The sequence below is a fragment of the Elephantulus edwardii genome, unplaced genomic scaffold, assembly GCF_000299155.1.
Source record: "Elephantulus edwardii isolate Elephantulus edwardi_28Jun2011 unplaced genomic scaffold, EleEdw1.0 scaffold00054, whole genome shotgun sequence".
Taxonomy (NCBI): domain Eukaryota; kingdom Metazoa; phylum Chordata; class Mammalia; order Macroscelidea; family Macroscelididae; genus Elephantulus; species Elephantulus edwardii.
This window is the reverse complement of record NW_006399804.1, coordinates 4,961,105-4,986,006: the sequence shown is the minus strand read 5'-3', so window position 1 is coordinate 4,986,006 and position 24,902 is coordinate 4,961,105. Positions and strand designations below refer to the sequence as shown.

The 24,902-nt window shown below is 38.4% G+C and overlaps 1 non-coding gene and 1 pseudogene across 1 annotated transcript; one reads left to right on the top strand and one right to left on the bottom strand.

The window, feature by feature from the left end:
- Positions 1-3,566: 3,566 nt before the first annotated feature.
- Positions 3,567-24,902, bottom strand: part of LOC102857649 — a 54,485-nt pseudogene continuing 33,149 nt past the window's right edge.
- On the top strand, positions 8,612-8,685 carry TRNAN-GUU. Its single transcript has one exon. It is a non-coding gene; the product is annotated as a tRNA-Asn (tRNA).

The window sequence follows — 24,902 nt, the reverse complement described above, 5'->3', positions numbered from 1 at the left end:
TCTCTTGATGTGTACTGTTGAGTGGGAACCAACCCATAGCTGACCTGTCAGCAGGTTTTCAGAGGCAGTTAATTGCACGGGAGGAGATTGCCTATCTTCCTCCTGCAGAGCAGCTATATGTACACTTACATATTGCAAATAAGTATTTTAAACTGACTGGGTTTGTTTAAAACTTAGATTATACCTGTGTCATTGGAAATAATTAATAATAATAATAATAACAATAATGTTTATGTACTTTAAATTTTTTAAAATAATGCATTGGCTAACTTCATTGAGTGAATTGCTTATTGCAAAGAATACCAACTCTTTGCTGGTGTAGTCATTTTTATCATTCAGTTGATTTTAATCTCTAGTTCAAGGTTTCTTCTCCATTCTTTGGAGATGAACTTTGGAAAGATTATTTTTGGAGCATTGTTATGTACACTCTCCACTCTACCCTAAAACCATACATTTGGAGATTTAGCTGGAGATGTGGAATGACAGTTTCACTCTCCTTGCATGCTGCCTGGAACCCTGGCTCCAGATTACTTAGAGGGCATAGAGAGGGACTGAAACAGTAACTGCTAATTCTCCTGGATATATCAACTTGGCCTTATGGTCAGAGATTTAGATCCTCCGACCTAATCTAAATGCTATACTCTCATTAATAAAAAGACAGACATACTTCAGAGATATTGCAGATTCAGTTCCAGACCTATGAAATAAAGTGACTATTATACAGAAAGGAATTGGCAGATACAGAAGAATTTAATGAAATAACATATGAGCAAGAGCCTATGGTGATGAAGGAAGAAGTTCAAGCTGCTTTGAAGGAAATAGCAAAAAATAAGGCCCCAGGAATAGATGGTATACCAATTGAAGTACTTCAGATAACAGATGGATGTGCTCACCAAGTTGTGCCAAGAAATCTGGAGAACAACCACTTGGCCAACTGACTGGAAGAGATCTATATTTGTTCCCATTCCAAAGAAAGGTAACCCAACTGAGTGTGGAAACTACAGAACAGTGTCATTGATTTCACATGCAAGCAAGATTCTACTGAAGATTATCCAAAAACGATTAGCAGAGAACTTCAGGAAGTCCAGGCTGGGTTTAGAAGGGGTCGTGGTACTGGGGATATTGTTGCTGATGTTAGATGGATCTTGGCTGAAAGCAGAGAATACCAGAAGAATGTCTATCTGTGTTTCATTGATTATGCAAAGGCATTTGACTGTGTGGATCATAACAAACTGTGGCTGACTCTGAGAAGAATGGGAATCCCAGAACATTTAATTGTGCTAATACGAAACCTATACTTGGACCAAGAGTCAGTAGTCAGAAGAGAGCAGGGTAACACTGCATGGTTCAAAATTGGGAAGGGTGTGCGCCAGGGATGCATCCTGTCTCCATACCTTTTCAACATGTATGCAGAGCAGATTATCCGAGAGGCTGAGCTCTATGAGGTGAATTGTGGCATCAGGGTTGGTGGAAGATCTATTAACAATCTGCGTTATGCAGGTGACACAACCCTGCTTGCTGAAACTGTGGACGACCTCATGCACTTGCTGTGGAGGGTTAAGGACTGCAGCCTTCAGTATGGACTGAGGCTCAATGTCAAGAAGACAAAGATTCTCACGACTGGACCAATTGGCAGCATCAGGATGGATGGCGAAGAGATTGAGATTGTTCACAGCTTCAGTTTGCTCATCTCTACAGTCAACACTCTTGGCACCAGCAGTCAGGAAATAAAAAAGTGTATCGCGATGGGAAAGTCTGCTGTTAGGGACCTCTCTGAAGTACTCAGGAGCAATGGTGTCGCTCTGGATACTAAGGTGAACCTGATACAGGCCATGGTCTTTGCAATCGCTTGTTATGCATCAGAGAGTTGGACAATAACTAGGGAGGACAGAAGGAAAGTTGATGCCTTTGAACTGTGGTGCTGGAGAAGAGTACTGAATGTACCATGGGCTGCCAGGAAAACAAACAGATTCATCTTGGAGAGGATTAAAACCAAGCTACTCCTTGGAGGCAAGTATTCTGGGGCTTCGTCTGACATACTTTGAGCATGTTGCCAGGAGGGACGGGTTCTTGGAGAGGGACATCATGCTTGGGAGGGTGGAGGGACAGCGCAGGAGGGGAAGACCCTCTATGAGATGGATTTATTCGGTGACTTGGGTAATCGGGATGGGTGTGTCAGAGGCAGTGCAGTTGGCGCAGGATAGAGCAGGGTTTAGGGCTTTTGTGCATAGGGTCGCTATGAGTCGCAAACGACTCGACGGCACATAACAACAACAACAACAACAACAACAACAAGACAAACTTATTTTTCTTTGTAGTCCATGACATGTTAAAGATTCTTCTCCAGCACCACAACTCAAAGGCATCAATTCTCTTTATTTTTTTGTAAGTTCATTCTTTTATTATTTCAGGACAAAGAAAATGTCAAATGGTTTTCTAGGGTTTTTATCTAGTACAAGGCACAAGAAACATTTACCAACATAAAATATTTCCATAGTCCCAAAATAGATTACTTACAAATACTTGCAAAATTCTTTTTTTAAAAATTTTATTTTATTATTTTTAATGAATATTTACAGAGATTTTGGATTTCCATTTATTCATTGTTGCCCTTTTCTCCCTGCCCAACCCTCCCCTTCCCCCACCCCCAGTTCCCTCCTCTCTTTGAAAAGCAAAAGAAAAATTATTTCTTTGGTATACAATCCCCCCGCACCCCTCCCACCGCCCCGAGGACACTCCACTATGCAACCTTAAGTCTGGACTCTTGTGATAACCATAATACCCTATCATAAATAACTTTTAAATTATTCTCTCCCTCATCTATTTCAATGTAGTATACATAATCTATCCAGTTTTTCTCAGTCTTACGCCAACCCTGATGTCTGTCCCATTCTATGACAGTGGTACCATGCAGCATTTGTCCCTTTGTGACTGAGCTATTTCACTCAACATAATGTCTTTTCAATGCAGCATAGTATTCCATTATGTGAATATACCACATCTTCTCTATCCATTCATTTGTTGATGGACACCTGGGTTGTTTCCAACTCCTTAATATTGTGAACAAAGCCTTGATAAACATGGGTGTGCATATATCTGCTTGGATGTCAGTTATGGTCCCTTTAGGGTATATTCCCAGTATTGGAATTGCTGGATCAAATGGTATTTCTATTTGCAACTTTTTGAGAAAACGCCACACCACCTTTCACAGTGGTTGCACCATTTTACACTTCCACCAACAGGGAACAAGTGTTCCAGTTTCTCCACAACCTTGCCAGCATTTGTTGTTTGCTGTTCTGTTAAATTTTGCTGTTCTGACTGGGGGGAGATGATATCTCATAGTTGCAAAATTCATTCTTACAGTATTCATGTAGTTTTGTACTTGATGTGGCTGTTGGCTGTGATGGAAAACTAAGCTTTTTTTATTAGAAAGACCACAATATAATATAGCCTTTACCAAAAGGTATCCATTAAGTGGAAATACTTTAATTTTCAGGTACTTTCACATATTGTCTCTCCTTTATTTTCTACTTTGGCTTCACTCTCCCTGTGTCACTCTAGGATGCTTATCTTCTGAGTTCTCCCTGTGCACTGTCTCCTCTGCATGTGTCTGTGTCATGACTCCTGGTGTCATTTCTTCTGCTATGCTTTTCACTGGGGCTTCACTGTGTCCATTTTCTAATCTGTTTATAACGTCTATGACTTATGTTTTGGCTTTTACTCCTCTCTTCCATGCTTTGGCTTTTGCTATTCCATTTCTTTCAGACCCTTTCTTGTTTGGGTTATAATTACAGCTTTTGGAATTGTTGTCAGAATCAGAATGACTCCGTTTGTTATTCTTCTGAGAGTTTTCTAGCTTGAAAAACTTAGGTGGTTCCCTGTCTTTTCCCTTGTTACTACTAGAAAGTTCTTCATCAAGCTTTTTCTTCTTAAACTTGTCTTTTTCTTTTTTTATAATATCGGGAACACTTTTCTTCTGTGCTTCCCCCCCTTTGTTGTCTGTCTCTCTCAGTCTCACTTTCACTGCAGCTCTTTGAAGTCTTCCTTGAAGAGGAAGAGGAGGAAGAGGTCCGAGGAGGAAGAAGAGAATGATGAGGATGATTTTTTTTTATGCTTTCTTTTGCTCATTTGAAGCCTTTTCTATTGTCTATCTTTTCCCCCCTTTTCTTCTTTTTATTCTCAAGTTGATCCAATTTCCTGAGAAGTTTCTGGTTTTGTTTGGTTGTTAGTGACTTTAAAAATTCAACTTCTGGATCTTCTTTACCTTCACTTGAAACATATTCCTGTGATGGATCATTTCTGGTCAAGTTCCTCCCCAGCACATTCGTTTAAATGCAAACTCACTGTTTCTCCTCTCTGCTATTAGCTCTGAGGTGCACTATAGTCTTCAACTGACATCCTTGCTGATTAGTACTTTAAAGGCATTATTGACTGCAGATTTGTAAAATGTAACATGTCTTTTGATTTCTTCACTGCTGCTATCATGAGTGTTGAAAGCAGATCCAAGTAAAAGAAAATGACTACAATTTTAATCTTTTCTCCATCTATCATGATGTTGCCTATTGGTCCAGTTGTGGGCCTGTGAGGATTTTTGTTTTCTTGATGTTGAGGTATAATTTTTATTGAGGGCTACAATCTTTGATCTTCTTCAATCAGTGTGCTTCAGTTCACTTTCTGTAAGCAAGGTTGTATTATCTGCATAACACATGTTGCTGATGAATCTTCCTGCAATCTTGATGTCACATTCTTTTAATAGTTCAGCTTCTCAAATAATTTATATAATTTATATATAGATTGTTTAGGTATGGAGAAAGAATACCTCCTTGACACACACTTTTCCTGATTTAAAATCATGCTGTACTTTGTTCTTTTCAAACAACTGCTATTTATGGGTTTCTTATGAGCACAAATGATTGTGGATTAGTAGATCCAAATTAATAGTCAGTCATATGGAAACATATTTTCTATTCGATGTTTTGTGTCATGCTGCTTTTGGCCTACTAAATTAATAACTGACCTTAGTCAGTAGTTTTATGTTTTTGGTGAGTAGGGCACACCTTTTATAAGCTTAATGATTTAATTAACTATTTAAAAAACTCATTTACCATAAATTAATTTTAAATGTGACTCAAATTGGCTTTGAAAAATGGTCTTGTTAAGTGACATTTGTTTTAGCATTTCTTCTCTAGTATCATAATCTTTATAGTGATTTCCCTAACTCAGTGCATTTTGTGTTTTAGCAACAATTGAATCATTATCCTTCTGAAGGTTATTTGCTAAGAATTAAAGTTGTTCATAATAATGTCCACAGAAATTCTGTGTGTGACAGTTATTTAAGGATTGTCTGTTTTGTTGGGATGAAATGGGAGGCACATTATCTGAAAGCATTCAGTTCATAATACCTGAGAGGTTGTAAGGTAAGTGTGGTCCATTTTACTTTAAGTAAAATTGTTATGATAGCTGGATCCGATCTGCATAGATGTCCTTTCTTTCCTCTTTTTCCTTTTTAAGAAGGATATGAAATATTTAAGGCCTACTAATCCAGACAAGTCAACCCTTGGATATGAGTATTCCTGCAGTTCAGGTATTATATGATGTTTTCAAAAGGGGCAAAATATTAGTAATTTCTACTTTTAGTAATTCTAATGACCTGATTTCTAATAAAATGATATGGAATAATTTTTTTTAGGATTATCCTGAAATACAAGGAAAGATAATGCATAGTTCTAAGGTTCATTCAGTGGGCTTAAGGATTGCGTTTTAAGACCTAAATCGAGATAATCAAAACTATTTAAATGACAGCTCTTACTGACTGCTCTCTTACTTTTGTAAGTAGATACTTTGCATAGAAGCAACAGTTGGTATTCATAAATTGTATTAAAATATTCAGATTCCCCTCAATAGTATTTTTAATCTTTAGATGTTCTTTTGAAGTATATTTAAGAGGAGAGTTGGGGTTTTTTTTAAAAGACTAAGATTTATTAACTGTGGAAATAGACATTTATAGTATTAAAAATGCACAAGCTACAGAACTAGGTTGTCAGACTTGTTTCCAAATAAGTCCTCATATTGATAAATCCTTCATCAATTTGGTAACACTGTCATTTTAGCAATATTAATTTTTGTTTAAAATTAATATTTTCCTAAATGGTAGAGCACTGATCTGTTAGTTTGCTCTACTGAGGAAATTTGGGGTTGCTGTGATACTTAACACTGTACCATTGGTGTCTCAAATAGTTACAGGTGACCCTAACAGTGTTTGTTGGAGCTCCCAGATTAAGATATACTTGGAAGCAGGATTGGCATTCCACTTCCAAACAACATGCCTCTGAAAAGTCTATGAACTTGGAGAAACTAGTTATAAAACAGGGTTAAAGTCTTTTGTTCATAGGGTAGCTATGAGTCGTGATTGACTTGACAACACTTAACAACAACAACAGTAAATAAATATTCCTTCCTGGATTAATTTGCTCAATCAATTCTATTCTTCTTAGAAGTAAACATGCATGATGATTGAGTGAGGAGAAGAGACTAGAGCTAAAAATATTTGCATGAATCTAAGTGTTCCAAATATTATTTTAAGCAGGAGAGTAAATATTGAATGAATAGATGGTATTATGAATTTAATTGTATGTCCCTAAAATATGTATTATAAATCTTAACCTCTATACTTGTGGTTATAATTCCATTTGGAAATGGGTTTGTCTTTGTTGAGACAGGATTAGTGCAGGCTTTGCTTGAATCACTCTTTTGAGACAGAAAAGAGATTAAAACAGGTAGTTTTTGTTGTTTACCATGGAGTCGACCTATAGCTGACCCTCAGGCGGGTTTTCAGAGGCAGTTAATAGACTGGAGGAGATTGCCCATGCTTCGCCCACAAGTGGTAGCTTAAAGAGACAAGTTTAGTGCTCACTTCGGCAGCACATATACTAAAATTGGAACGATACAGAGAAGATTAGCATGGCCCCTGCGCAAGGATGACATATTTTAAAATATTTTCCATATTTTTAAAGAGAGGAGCGAAGGGGGGGGGAGGGATGGGTGGGAGAGAAGTGCAGCAATGAATGAATGGAAATCCAAAATCTCTGTAAATGCTCATTAAAATTATTAAAAAAAGAGAGAGAGAGACAAGTTTACTCCCCTAGAGCTGACTGAGAGAAAGCTAAAGCCAGCACCACAAATTTAGACTCCTAACCTCCTAAACGGAGAGGGGGAGAATTTTCTTTTCGTTTGTTACAGTTATCAAGTTGAGAGATTCTGTTATAGTTGCACTAGATAAATAAGGTAGGTGATGAGGCACATTATTTGCACTTGTTCTAATGGGATAATCACAAAAACATCAGCAGAGGCAAGGACATTTCATTTTGGGAGAAGAAAAGCCAGTAGCTTCCATTAACATATATAAAATGGAAAGCATGAAGGTAACATTATAAATGGAAATCAGACTCCTATGGTTTTTTTTTAAAAAAATGAGTGTTTCTAGATTGTTTTTCAAATTCAGAATTTTCAAGTTCATTTATAACTGTCTATTGAAAGCACAGTGGTACAGCTTGGTATAATTTCACAGCTGTATAGCTATAGAGTGATTTTGAGGAACCCTGCTAATCAGTTCTAAGGCCAGTTTAAGTTGCTTTTTCACACAAAAGGAGCAAAAAAAATGATGCTTGGACCAAGAGTCTCATACATCATCGATAAAAATGATACATACATATTTCTTCAGGGAAGGGGTGATTCTGGCTAGAAGACTTGAGTGATAGAAGATTTTTAATCTTCTCACGTTCTGAGAAGAGAACTTCTTTAAAGTGCTCAAGTGGAACCTAGCAATTTACTGATGAAAGAAAGACATTTTAAAAGGCATCTGAAAATATGTATACAAAAATGTAAAGATTTTCCGAGATCTTGTCTAGCAGTGTTTATGTGCTAAGAATTTCCAGTAATCACAAATTACTTTTTTCTTCCTTTTAAACTACTTTCCTCAGATCAGTTTATAAATATCTTGAGAATGGTGTGTTGCTCAAATGCAACTTCCAGAGAAACACAAGCAGATTTAGTAATAATCTACAATGCACAGGACTTGTGTATTTCCTGATTGTTTTTATGTTAGAAACAAAGAATGTGTGACAAATAATTGCATTGTAGACTAGTGAGAAAAACAGAGATTGCATATATATTTAGTAATACCTGAAAAGAAGAATTAAAGGAGTCAAATACAATGAAATTGACCTTGGAATGCTACTTAGTAATTAATGAAGATTAGTGACTAAGGTACTAGACAATTAGCTGGAATAAAAGGAAGTTTCTCAACTCATGATACGAAAATACTTATTTCCTTACAAAGGACAACTAATCAGAAACATTTATTTTCCTCAAACAGCCGTTCCAAAGGAAAATTGGAATAAAGCAAGAGTATTTTAATACACGTCTGCAACTTTTACGTCCATAAAAACGGTACTTTATAATTTTCCAGTGCTCTTAAAAAGTTTCAAAGGTCAGAACGTCTTAAAAAAAAATGAAAAAAATCCCGATTTCTAATACTACGAATCAGGAAATCCATGTGCTGTCTTTGTTTTTCTTCATAAAGGCTATACCAGTAGAGGTAGTTTGCACCAGCGTCTCTGTGGCGCAATCGGTTAGCGCGTTCGGCTGTTAACCGAAAGGTTGGTGGTTCGAGCCCACCCAGGGACGCATGTTGCTTTTGCGCTATGGTCGTTGTTTTTGCAAAACCCTGAGCTCTTTCTGGCTACCTAGAGGTTGAATTCCAAGGACCATAGACATGAAAGCAGCGATTCTAACTTGAAGATTCTATTCTCTCTCGGCGGGTGGCTTCCGGGAGTAACTCTAATCGTCTTCCGCTCCTGGTCGCGGCCAGGTTGGCTCTTCCTTCCCTCACGGGATATCCTCATGCTTTCAGCTCTTCAAAGCTCTCCCACCCTATAATTTCCACGCCTTTAATTCTCCAACTCTGGCTATTTGCTCTCCGAAGGATTTTGGCTCTCTTTCCTGAAGCGGGCCACTGAGCCTGCCGCGGCGGGCTCGGCGGGCGGGGCGGACGGCGGCAGCGGGAGCGCGGAGAGGCTGGCGGCCCGTTAGGCGCGCGCGCCCGTTGCGCCTCAGCCACAAACCTGCCCCCGCCGCTCCTTCAGGAGTCTGGAGACTTGTACCTGCAGGCGTCTCCAGAAAGTCTCCTGCTGGTGGGGACCGCAGCACCCGCTGATTTTATTCTAGAACTCCTGGCACACGTGATGGGGCTATTCAATATGTGCATAAAGTGTGTGTATACACATACATACACACACACACACACACATGTAGTGTCAAGTTCAAGGTGTGTATATGGGGAGATACAGATTTATGCACACACACACACACACATACACACACTGAAGTTTGGCATCCGTTTCCTGTTAGCATACACATAAACTTGTGTTGTTATATACCATGGAGTCGACTATGCACCCTGCTCTATCCTGAGCCAATCTCACTATCTCTGACTCACCTGCTCCCGTTGCCACAGTCAGTGTGTCAATCCATCTCATCCGGGGTCTTTCATCCATGATGTCTTTCTCCGAAGACTGGTCACTTCTGGCAATATGCCCAAAGTATGTGAGATGGAGCATCACAATCTATACCTTCAAGGAGTAATCTGGTTTTGCCCTCTCCAGGACAGATCTGTTCGTTCTCTTTGCAGTCCCTGGTATGTTCAATACTCTTCTCCAGCACCACAACTCAAAGGCATCGAATCTTCTGTCATCCTTAGTTAATCTCCAACTCTCAGATGCATAGCAAGTGATAGAGAAGACCATGACCTGGATCAGCTGCACCTTAGTCTCTAGACTGACATTATTTCTCCTTAGCACTCTGGAGAGAGCTATCCCTGACAGCTGACTTTCCCAATGCAACTCATCTTTTGATTTCCTGACAGCTGATGCCAAGAGGGTTGATTGTGGAGCCCAGCAAGATTAAATTGTTAGAAAAAAATGATTAAATTGTTAGCTTAATATGAATAATTCATGTTATAAGGCATAAACCTGTGGGTTTAACTCATAAGAGGCCTATTTTGGTACAATATTTTGGACACAGTGCCTTATTTTGTTCCACAATAGGAATGTTTTTGTGCTGTTACTGTCTATTGTGTGGCTGCTATGTCAATCCATGTACTTGAAGATCTTTTTCCTTTTTCTTCAATTTTACCAAGTTTAGGGGTAGGGCTAGGGGCTGGGACTTCTCCACTTCCCCACAACATGCTCAAAGTATGAGGAAGGATGTTTTAAACTATATTCATTCCTAACGAGCTTTCTTGCTGTCCTTTTTCAAAATAGGTTTTTGTTTTTATTTTCCTGGCAGTCCTGACAGAGTCAGTGTTCTTCACCAAGACCCTATTTCAAAGGCACTGATTCTTATTTAGTCTTCCTTATTTATTGTGCAGTGTGCATATGTTGTTGTTTGATGCCATCGAGTCGTAGAGGACTCATAGTGACCCTATGAACGAACAGCCTGAGCACTGTTGTACAGAGTTCCCGGAGGTAAGCCATTTTGGAAGTGGATGCTGCTCCTGCTTCCAGGCTTGATTTAGTCGGGAAGCTCCAGCCAACACTGTCCACCATGGGTACCCATTACCACGATTGGCACATCACTGTCACAGTCTTCAGCATCACAGCAACCATGAGTTACCTCTGTACAGCAACGCACAGACCAGTGTTATACCACCTAGAAGAAGTGTGCATATGAGTTTATTAAAAATACCATAGTTTGGGTCAGGTACACCCTAGTTCTCAAAGTAATATCTTTGATTTTTAAAAAACTTTAAATCTACAACAGACTTGTCTATAAAAAGCCCATCTTTTGAGTTGTTGACTTTTTTTTCAGAACCATTTTTGGTTCTGATATATGAGATCTTTGGCAACTTCCATTTGTTCTAGCCCTGCTATTTATCAGGATATAATGCTTATTGTTTCAGTTGTGAGGATTTTAACATTTTATAGAAATCCTTTACAATTGATTTACCCAATGCAATGTCTTTTGATTTCTTGGCTGCCTCTTCCATGGGCATTGAATGTGGATCTAAGAATATGAAATCCTTGACAATTTAAATTTTTCTCCTTTTATCATAATGTTATTCACTAATTCAGTAGTAAGGATTTTTGTGCTCTTTATGTAAGCCATACTGAATCATGTAGTCATTGCTGTTCATCTGTAAGGGCTTTAGGGTCTCTTCATTTCAGCAAGAAAAGTTTTGTCATATGTGTGTCATAGGTTATCAGTGAATCATAGAAAGAAGAATAGACTTGGGAATGGAAATAGTTTAGAGTCTAGGGACTTTTTGACCATGGAATGACAGGAATGGGACACCCACATGGACCCCTATTTGAGGAAACCATTGTGAGATAGCATCAGGGTTTACACTTGGCAAGTATTTAGGTGTCAGTCTTAAATTTTGTATGAAATCTCTAAGTATTTTTGTATTTTACCATAATTGGAAAAATTAATAAAATTTAAAGACCGAAACAATGAGAGAATTAAATTAGAACGAGGTGGAGGACTTTGTGCAAAGCTATGCTTTAATGTAAGACAGAGTTATTGTTGTTAAATTGGAACCAACTAGTAATTGATCCCGCATTGGGTTTCAGAGGCTGTAAATCCCATGGGAGGAGATTGCTCATCTTCTTCCCGAGGAGCGCCTGGTAGATTCCAGCTACTTGAGAGATAAAGTCTTTTAGTCAGAAGTTCAGCTCTCTACAGATTAGCCCACCAGAGCTCCCTTAATGTAAGTAGTTGAGCCAAATATCCTTTTACTTACGTGGCTGTTACATAAAGAAAGGTGGGAAACATTTTGGAAAATTTTCTTAAGTATTTATTAATGCCTTGGCTTCATACTATTCTAATGCCTATTACTTGTAGATGACATAGTAGATTTTGTTACATTGTTGTTATGTACCATTGAGTCAGCTTGGACTCAGCATGGTTTTCAGAAGCTAAAAACCACATGGGAGGGGATTGCCTGTCTTTCTCTCACAGAGCAGCCGGTGGATTCAAACTGTTGGCAGTGCAGCTCTACCAGTAAGCCACCAAAACTCTCTAAATTTTGTTATGGAGAGCATCACATTCTTAGGTTAGTGGGTATGTAATCTTAACCAAGCCCAATCTTACTGGGATGATTATTTTAGCTCAGCATTAGTTAAAAGGCTATGCATCAGAATATATTTCTAGTATTTTAATAAATAGTTTTATATTTAAAATTAAAGTCTATAGATTAAAATCACAAATATTTAAAAAAAGGCATATAAATCAATCATTGAAATACTATTATATTACAATGAAGATTGAGTGGAAGCCACTTGATTAATATGCCTCTGTTTTCCTTTCACACCTGTGAGTGATATCACATGTTAAAGACTAGAAAAAGGAAGAAAAAACCCACCCACAATAGCCCTGTTTCTGCATGAATAATGTATATTAATGAATAATGCAAACATGTATTTTACTATTCTTTTTCTGAATTTAGAAGCACAGGGGTTTAAAGTACTCAGCTCCTAATCTAAAGATCTGCATTTTAAATCTGTAAGCTGCTCTGCAGGAAAAAGAATTGACAGTCTACTTTCATAAAGGTCTGCAGTCTTGTATACCATATAGGGCAGTTCAACTCTCTAACAGTGAGTTGATGAGAGTCAGGATCTCTCAACAGCAGTAGAATTGGCTTGATTTGGGTTTCTCGGAATTTGGATCATTATCAGACTTATAGTGTTCCCAAGTAATAGCTACAACTGACTGAACAAAGATAAATTGAGAGTAGATCAGACTATAAAACATTTAACTAGAAAATAGTTTAAGAAATTAAAACATTTAAAAAAAAAAAGAAATTAAAACATTTAAAACAATAACAGCTTATTTTAAGTGAGTGTTGCCATTAACAATTAGGAATTTTCTTTTATTTCATACATAGCATTTCCCCTTAAGTGCTCAAGAACGATCTCCTTTGATAATGCAGGACAAATTTTGTTTCCAGTCATTGAAACGAAATGTTGTAGTTAGCTTACAGAAATGAAAGGAGAAGAAATAATTTTTTTGCGAAAGTATTATAAATATTGCAGATTTAAGTTATGCTGAATAAATTAATGTTTCTTGGTTTAAAGTTTAAGAAAAGGAATGAAAACTTCTATTTTTTAGCATTTAAATGATAAAATGTAATTCAGTGATTCATATGCTTAAGAAAACTCTTAAAATTTAATTTTAAAGGACACTTAAAGTACTTTCTTGTATGTAAGGTATGAGTTTACACAGCAAATTATCATTTAAAAATTTCTACGTGAATTATTGTGCTTGCTTCAGCAGCACATATACTAAAATTGGAACGATATAGAGAAGATTAGCATAGTCTCTGTGCAAGGCTGACATGCAAATTCGTGAAGCATTCTGTATTTTTGTTTAGAGTCAACAAGACCTCAGGGAAGGCCTTTGTATTTAAAAGTCGGTTGTTACTATATTTTGGAGGAGCATTCTTCTAAGTGGTACAGCATGCTTCTGTCAATTTGGTGTACTGAGGTAACCTTGGGTTGCTGTGATGCTGAACCTTGTGCTATTGGGGTGTCAAATGGTGGACAGTGTTTGGTGGAGCTCCCAGTTTAAGACAGGTTTAGAAGCAGGAGTAGCATCCACTTCCTAAACAACATGTCTCTGGAAACTTTATGAACTTTGATAAATGATGATAGTTATAGAAAGGCTCCAGGCCTTTTGTTCATAGGGTCATTATGAGTCGTGCTAGACTCAATGACAATCAAGAACAGCAACAACATCATAAATTATTATACTAAGAAATTTGAAAGGCAGCTATTTGGCTAATTAACTGGAAGAGATTTATATCTGTACCCATGCCAAAGAAAGGTCATCCGACAGAATTAAAAAATTAAAAAATGATATAATAAATACTACAGACAAGTAAAATCTTACTGAAAATAATTTAAAAATTACTTAAGCAGACAACAGAAAACTGCCAGAAATTAAAGCTGAAGTTAGAAAGGAACATGGAACAAGGGATATCTTTGTTGTCTAAAAGCAGAGAATACCAGAAAGATGCTTACCTTTGTTTTATTGACTATGTAAAGGCATCCCACTGAGTGGATTGTAATTATGTAAATCTTCCTATCATGAGGAATGGGAATTCCAGAATAATCAGTTGTATTCTTCTAAACTCTCTTGAACTGTCAGTTCTCTGTCAATGTACTGTTTTAGCCATTTTTGGATAATCTTCAGCAATATTTTACTTGTATATGGTATTAATGATACCATTTGATAATTTCTGTATTCACTTCTCTTGGAAATGGGAACTATTAATACTTTTATATTAAAATATAAATAATTTTATATTTACTTAATATTAAAAATATTAATATTTTCCCAATCAGTTAGCTAGGCAGCTATCCTCCACATACCCTGGCATAGGCTATTGAGTTTGTCCAGGGTCATATCTGTTAGTTGAAATGTCAGTTGATATCTCATCAATTTCTGGGGCCTTATATTTTTGCCAATGCCTTCAGTGTAGCTTGAACTTCTTTCTTTATTACTACTGGCTCTTGTTCATATTGTATTTTCTGAAATTTTTCCATGTCGACCAGTTCTTCTTGGGACAGTAGCTAATTTTTCCATATTTTGATGCTTCCTGGATCATTTAAGATCTTTTCCCATAGCCACTCTTGGTATTGCAACTCTGCTTGAATTTGGTTTTTAATTCTTTCAGCTAGAGGAATTCCAGGAGGGACTAATTAGTCTTTGGAGAAGAACATCAGGTTTGGAAAGGTAGAAGGTCAGTGCAGGAGGGGAAGACCCTGGATGACAGGGATTGTCACAATTATTGTGGCAGTGGGGTCAAGTTTGTCAGAGATGAGGTTGGCTCAGGGGTAATAGGGGTAGGTGTGTCAGAGTAGTGAGACTGACTGAGGATAGGACAAAGCTCAGAGCTGTTGTACATAGGGTTGCTATGAGTCACAGGCAACTCCATGGCACATAACAACAATAATCTTATCAGTAAAGTTTTAAGGAATCTTGTGGTCTGGAATACACCCTCTAAAATTAATTGACAAAGTATTACATGTATGCTTCCTACCACAAAGAAAATCACATGCTAAGAATCTTTAGAAGGGAGCTCTGGTGGCCTAGTGGCAAGAAGCTGCTTTGAAATCCCAAATGTGCACGGTTTAAATCCACCGCATGCTCTGCTGAAGAAGGAGAGGCAGTTGGACCTTGTGCCAAGTGGATCCAATTCAACAGTACACCACAAGAAAAAAAATACATTAAAGGGGAAAAAAGAATCTTCAGGTTTCACACTAATGAATACTGATTCTTGCTGTGTACATTTTCAACATACAACAAAAAAATAAAAGAAAGAATACTTTTCAACCTATATACTAGGTAACGCAAAAGGTTTTTAATTTTAAGTAGACTCCAGATGAAAAGGGTTTTGCAATTAGTCTGGGCTTCAATGCAAAGAGCCCTGCCACTTGTAGTATACACCCTACGGTATTAGAAGTGTGTCTGGTGGGAAATACAACACGTTCTATGGTATTATATGCATGATTGGTGGATCAAGACATCATGTGGAGTTACTAACAGGCCTTAAAATGAAAGTCACAATATAGAGAATTTTAAATTGGCCCAGTGGTAAGACTCTGTCTTCTTGATGTTTAGCTTCAATCCATACTGAAGAATACAGTCGCTGACCTTCTGCAGCAAATACTTCAGGTCCTTCTCAGTTTCAGCAAGCAAAGTTGTATCATCTGTATAGCTCAGGTTGTTGATGAGTCTTCCTCTAATCCTGATATCACACTCCTCCTCATAAAGTCCACCATCTTGAATGATCTGTTCTGAATACAGAATAAAAAGGTAAAGAGACAGGACACATCCCTGGAACACTCCTTTCCTACTTTTGAATGACGCAGTGTTTCCTTGCTTTGTTCTGATGATTGCCTCCTGATCCAGTATAGGTTTCATATGAGCACAAGCAAGTATTATAAGATTCCTATTCTTCTCAGGTTAGCTACAGTTTGTTGTGATCCACACAGTCAAATACCTTTGCATAGTCAATGAAGTACAAACAGACATTCCTTTTTGTGTTCAGCCAAAATCCATTTGACATTGGCAATAATGCAATAATGTCTCTTGTGCTGACTTGTATTTCTGATAGTTTTCTATTAATATACTATTCCAGTCATTTTTTTCATAATCTTAAGCAGGATTTTGCTTATGTGTGCTATTAGTGATATTGATCGATAATTTCCACACTTTATTCACCTTTATTGGGATAGGAATAAATATAGATCTCTTCTAGTCAGTAGGCCAGGTAGTTTTCCTCCAGATTTCTTGGCACTACCTGGTGAGCATGTCCAGAGCAGCATCTGTTTGTTGAAATGTGTCAATTGGTATATTATCAATTCTTAGAGCTTTGTTTTTTGCCAATTCCTTCAGAGCAGCTTGAACTTCCTCCTTCATCACCATTGTCTCTTGATCATATACTGTTTCATGAAATTCTGTGTCAGCAAATTCTTTTTGTTACAGTTACTCTGTATACTCCTATCTTCTTTTAATTCTTCCTAGATCATTTAATATTCTTTCCATAGTATCCGTAAGTATTGTAACTTGAGGTTTGAATTTGTTATTCAGTTCCTTCAGCTTAAGATATGCTGAGTGAGTTTGGCCCTTTTGATTTTCTGACTTCAGCTCTTTGGAAATTTCATTACAATACTTTGCTTTGTCTTCTTGCACTGCCCTTTGAAATATTCTGTTCAGCTACTTGATTTCTTCCCTTTGGCTTCTTGGTGCTCTAGTCCAATATTCAGAGTCTATTCTGACTTCCACCTTGGTCTTTTCTTCCTCCTCTGTCTTTGTAACAACCTCCTTAAAGAGGCATCCTTCCTGGATGATATTCTTGATATCCCCTCACAGCTAATCTAGTCTTCACTAATTAGTGTTCAAAGCCTCAAACCTGTTCCTGAGATGGTTTTGAAATTCAGGTGGGGTAGACTCAAGGTCACATTTTGGTTCCTGTGGTTTTGAGTTAACCTTCTTTAGCAATAGTTTGAAGTGGCATGTGAGTAGTTGATGGTCTTTTCCACAATCAGCACGGGGCTAGTTTACACAGCTGATATTGAATGTCTCCAACAATTCTTTCCATAGATGTAATCAATCAGATTCCTGTGCATTTCATCAGGTAAAATCCCCATGTTTAGGCTGCGTTTATGTTTCTTAGAAAAGGTAGTTGCAATGATAAGTCATTGATTGTACATAATTCTATCATTCTATCTTCAGCCTCATTTCTATCTAAAACACAATTTGTTACCTAGAAATGGTGTCTACTTTAACAAAAACTAAACATGTGGCAGTGGCTTTGGGACCAGGGGGTTGGCAGAAAATGGAGATCCTTAAAGAGACTATTAATTTTTTTTATTTTATGGTACTATTTATTGAGGTTTAATTTATATACAACAAAAAGGAGATTTAAAAAAAAATAGGTGGACAGCATGAACAAGGAGAATAGAAAAGGCTTCTAAGGAGCTCATGTATCTAGCTGAAGAGATTACTAGGAAGATTGTTGAAAGCACTAAATATTTTTGTTTTGCCTTTTGTGTTTTAATTGTCTATGAAATAGTAAGTAAGAAAGATAAAAAAGAGGTGTACAGTTTTCAACTACAACTTAGAAGAAATATAAAGGAGTAGCACTTATTACATTTGAAAATAATACTGTTTCTCACTCAGTTTATATAGATGACAAAAGCATCTCAAAATAAAAATCAGACTCACAAAAGATTAGGACACTGAAAGTAAACATACTTCAGTATGAAGTTCAGATCAAAGGATAGAGGTGTAGGGATAATATGACATGTTGTTGAAATCCCAGAGACTTCCAGCTAAACAAAATTACTTCCAAGAACTCTCGGGATGAATCTTGTAGACATTCAATTAGATGGACAAGCTGCTGAGAAGCATAAGGGTGTTGTTCCACAGTAGTTTCACGGGTCTGTTTCAGAAAGAAGCGTGTTGTTATGTGCTGTCTAGTCAATCACAACTCATAGCAGCCCATGAACAACAGCTCTGAGCTTTGTCCTATCCTCAGTCAGTCTCACTGACTCTGATACACCTACCCCTATTACCCCAGTTGCTGTGTCAATCCATCTCATCAAGGGCCCTTCCTTTCTTGTGCTGTCCCTCCACCCTTCCAAGCATGATGTCCTTCTTTAAGGACTGGTCCTTCCTGGCAACTTGCCCAAAGTCAAAGCTTCGGAATCCTAGCCTACAAGGAGAATCTTGATTTCACCCTCGCCAACACAGATCTGTGTGTTTTCTTGGTGGCCATGGAATCATCAATACTCTTCCAGCACCACAACTCAAAAGCATCATTTCCTCTTCTGTCATCCTTAGTCATTGTCCAGCTCTTTGATACATAGCAAGTAATTGTGAAGACAAAGGCCTGAATCTGTACGTTGGTCTCTAGACTGACATCACTGCTTCTCAGTACACTGGAGAGATCTCTCATCACAGATTTCCCCAGTGTAATTTGTCTTTTGATTCTCTGAATGCTGATGCAAAGATTATTGATTGTGGAGCTGAGCAAGCTGTACTTGTTAACAACCTCAATCTCATCTCCATTTATCATGGTGCTGTAAATTGACCCAGTGGTGAGAATCTTTGTCTTCTTGACATTGAGCTTCAATCCATATTGAAGACTACAAGCCTTAATTTCTGCAGCAAGTCCTTCAGGTCTTCTCTAGTTTCAGCAAGGAAAGTTGTGTCTGTTCTGCATATCACTGGTTGTTGACTAGTCTTCCTCCAATCCTGATGCCACATTCCTCCTCATCAAGCTGATCCTCCTGAATTATCTGTTCTATATATAGATTGAAAAGATACAGAGACAGGATGCATCCCTGGTACACTATGTTTGAACCATGTAATGTCTTTTTGCTCTGCTCTGAGAACTGCTTCCTGGTCAGAGAATAGATTCATAAGCACAATCAAGTGTTCGGGATTCCCATTCTTTTCAGGTTAGCCACAATTTGTTGTGATGCACACAGTTAAATGCCTTTGCATAGTCAATGAAACACAGATAGACATTCCTTTGGTACTCTTTGCTTTCAGTTAAGATCCATATAACATTGACAATAATGTCTGTAGTGCCACATCTTCTTCTAATCCACTTGTATTTCTGGTAGTTCTCTATTGATACACTATTCCAGCCAGTATTGTTTGCTTGTGTGTGATCGTAGTGATATTGTTTCATATTTTCCATACTCTGTTGGGTCAATTTTTTTTTCTTTTTGAATGGGACTAAATATGGCTCTCTTCTAGTCAGTTGGCCACGTTATCGTCCTCCAGATTTCTTGACACAGCTTGGTGAGTGCGTCCAGGGCAGCATCTGTTTGTTGAAAGATTTCAATTGGTATTCCATCAATTCCTGGAATCTTGTTTCTTACCAATTCCTTCAGAGCAGCCTGAACTTCCTCTTTCATCACCATTAGAATCCTGAATCTTCATGAGGTTTATGTCCTACCGTGTTTACTATGTATGCCTTACAAAGGTCTTCTACATATTCTTACTTCTTCCTTATCTGGTCTCCTTAATGTGATGTCAACAGAGTAGACCACTATGTGGAACACTGTGGTATTGTGAAACACTGTAGTGTCTATACAGTCCTGGTCCATTCAAATCGTATTGTGACAAAAAGTGAGAGAACTAACCTAGTCCTCAAACTAGACTAAATGTTTGTTTTCCATAAATGCAACTGTTTCTGGTCTTTCTTTTTGATGCAATATGATGTTTATACCCTATACTTTAGGCCATGTTAATTTGAGTCACTCTTTCATTGAATTTTCAGTAGTTCAGTGCCATCCTTCATCTGATTTTTGTAAAGATCAGAGTAATTATTAGATAGAGACACACTGAAGACTTCTACTTCATTTTTCTAGGTCTCCAAGGGTGGCAATTTTCCTCCATTCTGCTTGCGATGTGATACTACTTTTGAAAAATAAACCTTTTTGCACACCCATGTTCATCGTGGCTTTGTTCATAATAGCTAGAACAACCTAAGTGCCCATCAACAAATGAATGGATAGAGAAGCGGTGGTATATTCACACAATGGAATACTAAGCTGCATTGAAAAACAAAGAACTCATGCCATATTATTCAAAATGGGTGACCCTGGAGGACATTATGCTGAGTAAAATATCTCAGTCACAAAAGGACAAATATTGCATGGTGCCACTGTTAAAGAAAGTGACTGATGTCAGCGTTGGGGTAAAACTGAGAAAAACTGGATCGATTATGCATACTGAATTGAAACAGATGAGGAAGAGAACAGTTTAAAAGTGATATATGATAGCATACTATGATTATCACAGGAATCCAGAATTAAGGTTGCACAATGGAGTGCATTTGGGGTGGGGAGGGGCAGGGTCGGGGCCAGGGGGATTGTATACCAAGGAAGAAGTTTATCTTTTGCTTTTCAAAGAGAGGAGCAAACTATGGGGAGGGGAGTAAAGAAAAAAGTGCAACAATGAATGAATGAAAATCCAAAATCTCTGTAAATGTTCATTAAAATTAATAAAAGAAAATTTAAAAAAATAAATAAACTTTTTATTTTCGGTACAGGCTCTTGGGGCCTCATGGCAGAGACCTAGGCTCAGGGCTCAGAAGCTCTTTGACAGCCCTGGGAGGGGACTTTGTGGGGGAGCAATTGGTCACTGTGCTGTCCCAGATTCTTGTGATCTGCTTCAAGTGTGGGGTGCTTTATAATCTCTCTAAATGTGGGGTTTCCCTCTTGGTCTTTAAATATAAAGTGCTCCATTTCTTCTCCAAATGTGGAGTATCTCAGTCCCACTCTAAATGGGGGACACGCCCTTTTTTCTTTAAGTGTAGGATACCCTGTTTCTTCTCCAAATGTAGGCTATCTTAGCCCCACTCTGAATGAGGGGTGGCCCCTTTTGTCTTTAAATGTAAGGTACTCTGTTTGTTCTCCAAATGTGGGGTCGTCAGCCTCACTCTAAATGGGAGATGCCCCTTTAGTCTTGAAATGTAAGGTGTTCCATTTCTTTTCCAAATGTGGGGTGCTCCTTTTCTCCTTTAAGTGTGGGATGGGTCTTTTGTTCTTTTAATGTGGGGTGCTCTTTTGCTTTCTTAAAATAGGATGTTCCTTGATTTCTGTACATGTGGGTTGCTTCTTTCAATTTATAATTTAATTGTCATTAGTCAAGGACCAGCTCTGGGGAGGAATGTATTTGATTTCGCCTTTGCAAAGGCTCACTTTGCCTTTCCTTGCAGGTTATTTCCGAACTTCTTCACTTGGCTCAGATTATACAGTTTGGGGTTGCTGCAGATGACTTTGCAAGCTGCCACCTGGACAGAAACTTCCAAATCCACCAACAGAGCCATGGCCAGGAGCAGAAGCAACAGGAGGGGCCTCATGGTGTGGCAGGAGTATGCTCTGGACCTGAGGTCAAAGGGCAAAATGTGATACTACTTTATTTATTACCTTGGTGAGGGCAGAAGGATGTAGTTTCAGAGCTTCTGCTTGGCCTTTCCAACTATGATAATGATTGATCAGTGCTTGGACAAGGAACCACTGTCTGCCAATTACCAGTATGTACCTTTCAATGAAACATGTTTATATGTAGGACTGCTGGGTGATCCTTGATGCGATAACTCCATTTTATTACCTGTTACCTGGAAGAACCTAGCAAAGGGACCTGCTGACATTTTGGGTCTATGTTGTTATTGTTGTTGTGATGTGCCGTCAAGTCACTTGCCACTCAAAGCGACCCTATGTACAACAGCCCTAAACCCTGCTCTATCCTGTGCCAATCGCACTGCCTCTGACACACCCATCCTGATTACCCCAGTCACTGAATCAATCCACCTCATAGAGGGTCTTCCCCTTCTGTGCCATCCCTCCACCCTCCCAAGCATGATGTCCCTCTCCAAGGACCTGTCCCTCCTCAGAATCCTTGCCTCCAAGGAGCTGCCCAGTTTAACCCTCTCCAGGATGAATCTGTTTTCTTGGCAGCACAGGGTACATTCAATACTCTTCTCCAGCACCACAGCTCAAAGGCTTCAATTCTCCTTCTATCCTCCTTAGTCATTGTCCAACTCTCTGATGCATAACAAGTGATTGCAAAGACCATAGTCTGTATCAGGCACACCTTAGTCTCCAGAGTGACACCATTGCTCTTCAGTACCCTGGAGAAGTCCCTAACAGCAGACTTTCCCATCGCAATATCTTTTTTTGATTTCCTGACTACTGGTGCCAAGAGTGTTGAGTGTGGAGCCCAGAAGACTAAAGTGGTTAACAATCTCAATCTCTTCACCATCCATCCTGATGCTGCCAGTTGGTCCACTAGTGAGAATCTTTGTCTTCTTAACATTGAGCTTCAATCCATACTGAAGGTTGCAGGTATCAATATTAATTCATATACTAGGTTCAACAGCCCTTGAAATATCTGATGATCCTTATTTCATATATTACGCGAGTTACTTGAGCAAATAGTTGTATGTCCTTCCAGGGGAAAGACTGGGGAGTATGTACTTCCCATGAATGACAAGGTATTTCTTGGTACCTGTCCTCCTTTAGTCAACAAGTTCTTATTTTGTGTAGTATCTCAATTTCAGAAACAGTGACTTCTTAAAATTAGAGTGACTTTTCTCAGTCTTCTAACAATCCATATATTTAAGTTGTATAGCTTGACCAATATACTGCCTATCCATCTTGTTCCTAAGGATGGCATGTTTTATTAACCATCTTTATCTCTCTCTCAGGTCAGACACCCTCAATTTCAATCTAACCTTTTAAATCATTATGATAATTGCCCCCAACATACCCTCTATTACTTTAGAGTCTTATAATCTCCACGGATATCAAGGACTTTAGTTTTATAACAGTATCTTTGTCAGGCCAAGTTTTCAGAGACTAGTCATGCTGCCCTTCAGAGAGATATAAGTGTTCCTTATTCCAGTGTTTCTCGTATCCTTTTAAGGTCACCGGGTCTTCTGGGCCCTTCCACAGAACATAGTGGTTGGGCTGTCCTCTGAGCCTGAGGGAACAAAGTTGACTAGTAGATTTTCTGGCCTAACATGCCATCCCTACTACAGGCCGCCCATTTCCTTTTAATTTTCTAATCTTCTAAATGGTTGGTACATATATTTGAATGGAAACCTTGAGCTTCCATGAGCATATAAGGAGTTGGACTGTCAACCCAAAGGTACACAGTTCAAATCCACCAGCTGCTCTGCAGGAGAAAGATGGAGAATCTACTCCTATATGATTTACTGCTTATGAAAACCCATTGGAGGGTCAGCTATAGGTCAGTTCCAACTCAATGGTACACATCAACAACAGTCCTAATCTTCTCTCTTTAATACAATAAATACTTCATCACAAAATATCAAGTTAATCACTGGCTAGGAATGCCCTTTTGAATAATAATCCCTCAACACCACATGTTGTTATTGTTATGTGCTGTTGAGTTGCCTGAGACACATAGTAACCCTATGTACAGTAGCTCTGAACCCTGCCTTGTCCTGAGCCAGTCTCACTAATTCTGACACACCAACCCTAATTGCTCCAGTTACTGTATCAATCCATCTCATCTGGGATCTTCCTCTCCTGTGCTGTCACTTCACCCTTCTGAGCATGATGTTCTTCTCCGAGGACCGGCCTTTCCTGGCCACGTGCCCAGAGTGTGTGAGACAGAGCTTCAAAATCCTGGCTTCCAGGGAGAAGCTTGGTTGCACCCCATCTAAAACAGACCAATTTTTTTCTTGGCAGTCCATGGTATGTCAAGACTTCTTTCCAGCACCACAATTCGAAGCCATCTATTAATTTCTCCCTGTATCTTCAGTTTCTCGGAACAAAGGGTAACTAACAAATGTTTATTAGTGATTTATTAGCTAGATACTGACTAAATATAGGAGTATTTTCATTGTGAATTTGCTATTCATTAAATTCATACTTCAAACGGACCATTATTTTGCCCACACTATAGAATGGAAGTTGTAGAACTATATTGTTTCCTAGGAGACGTATATTTTATTGATCATATAACAAGATGGTTTGCATTAAAGACTGGAGATTTAGTGCCATTTTAATGCTCTAAGCTCTTAGGATACTTGCAGAGTATACTAACTTTGCCAGTTTCCACCATAGAAATTATGTAAGAAGCTTCCTAATTGACTTAGATTCTTATACCAAAAGTTGATTACCAAAATGAAGTGGAAAACTTCTAACAAAATAGTCTTAAGATCATGAGTAAATAACTAGGTTTACAAGTGTTATTAAGGACTTATTCTGTTCACAAAACGTGTGAAAGATATTGGCAAGATTACTTGGTATGTGTCTACTACTGCTACAACATTTTATAAGATAAAGAACCCAATTTATAATTATTTTCATTCTCACTGCCATTGAATCCATTCTGATTGCCCATCTTTCTCCTGTGAAACTCCTAATTAATTTGAACTGCAAGAGATGGACAGCCTTTGGGTTACCAGTGCAGCTCCCTGCAGACCATACCACTAGAGCTCTCACTTTACAGAGACCATGTGAAAACGGTATACTTTAGAACTTTCATACTCTAAATTAATGAAGGACTTCTGCTGATCTAGTGGTAAGAAGCCATGCTGCAATCCCAAAGACATGCAGTTCGAATCTACCAGCTGGGAAATCTCCTCTCCAAAATGAACTTTAGTAGGATAAAAAGTTTATTATTATTGGGAATTAACGAGGCAACCAAATTATGACTTTGAGTCTATCCCACCTGAACTTCAGAACCATCTCGGGAACAGATTTGAGGCTTTGAACACTAATGAACGAAGGCCAGATGAGTTGTGGGAGGATATCAAGGGTATCATCCAGGAAGAGTGCAAACGGTCA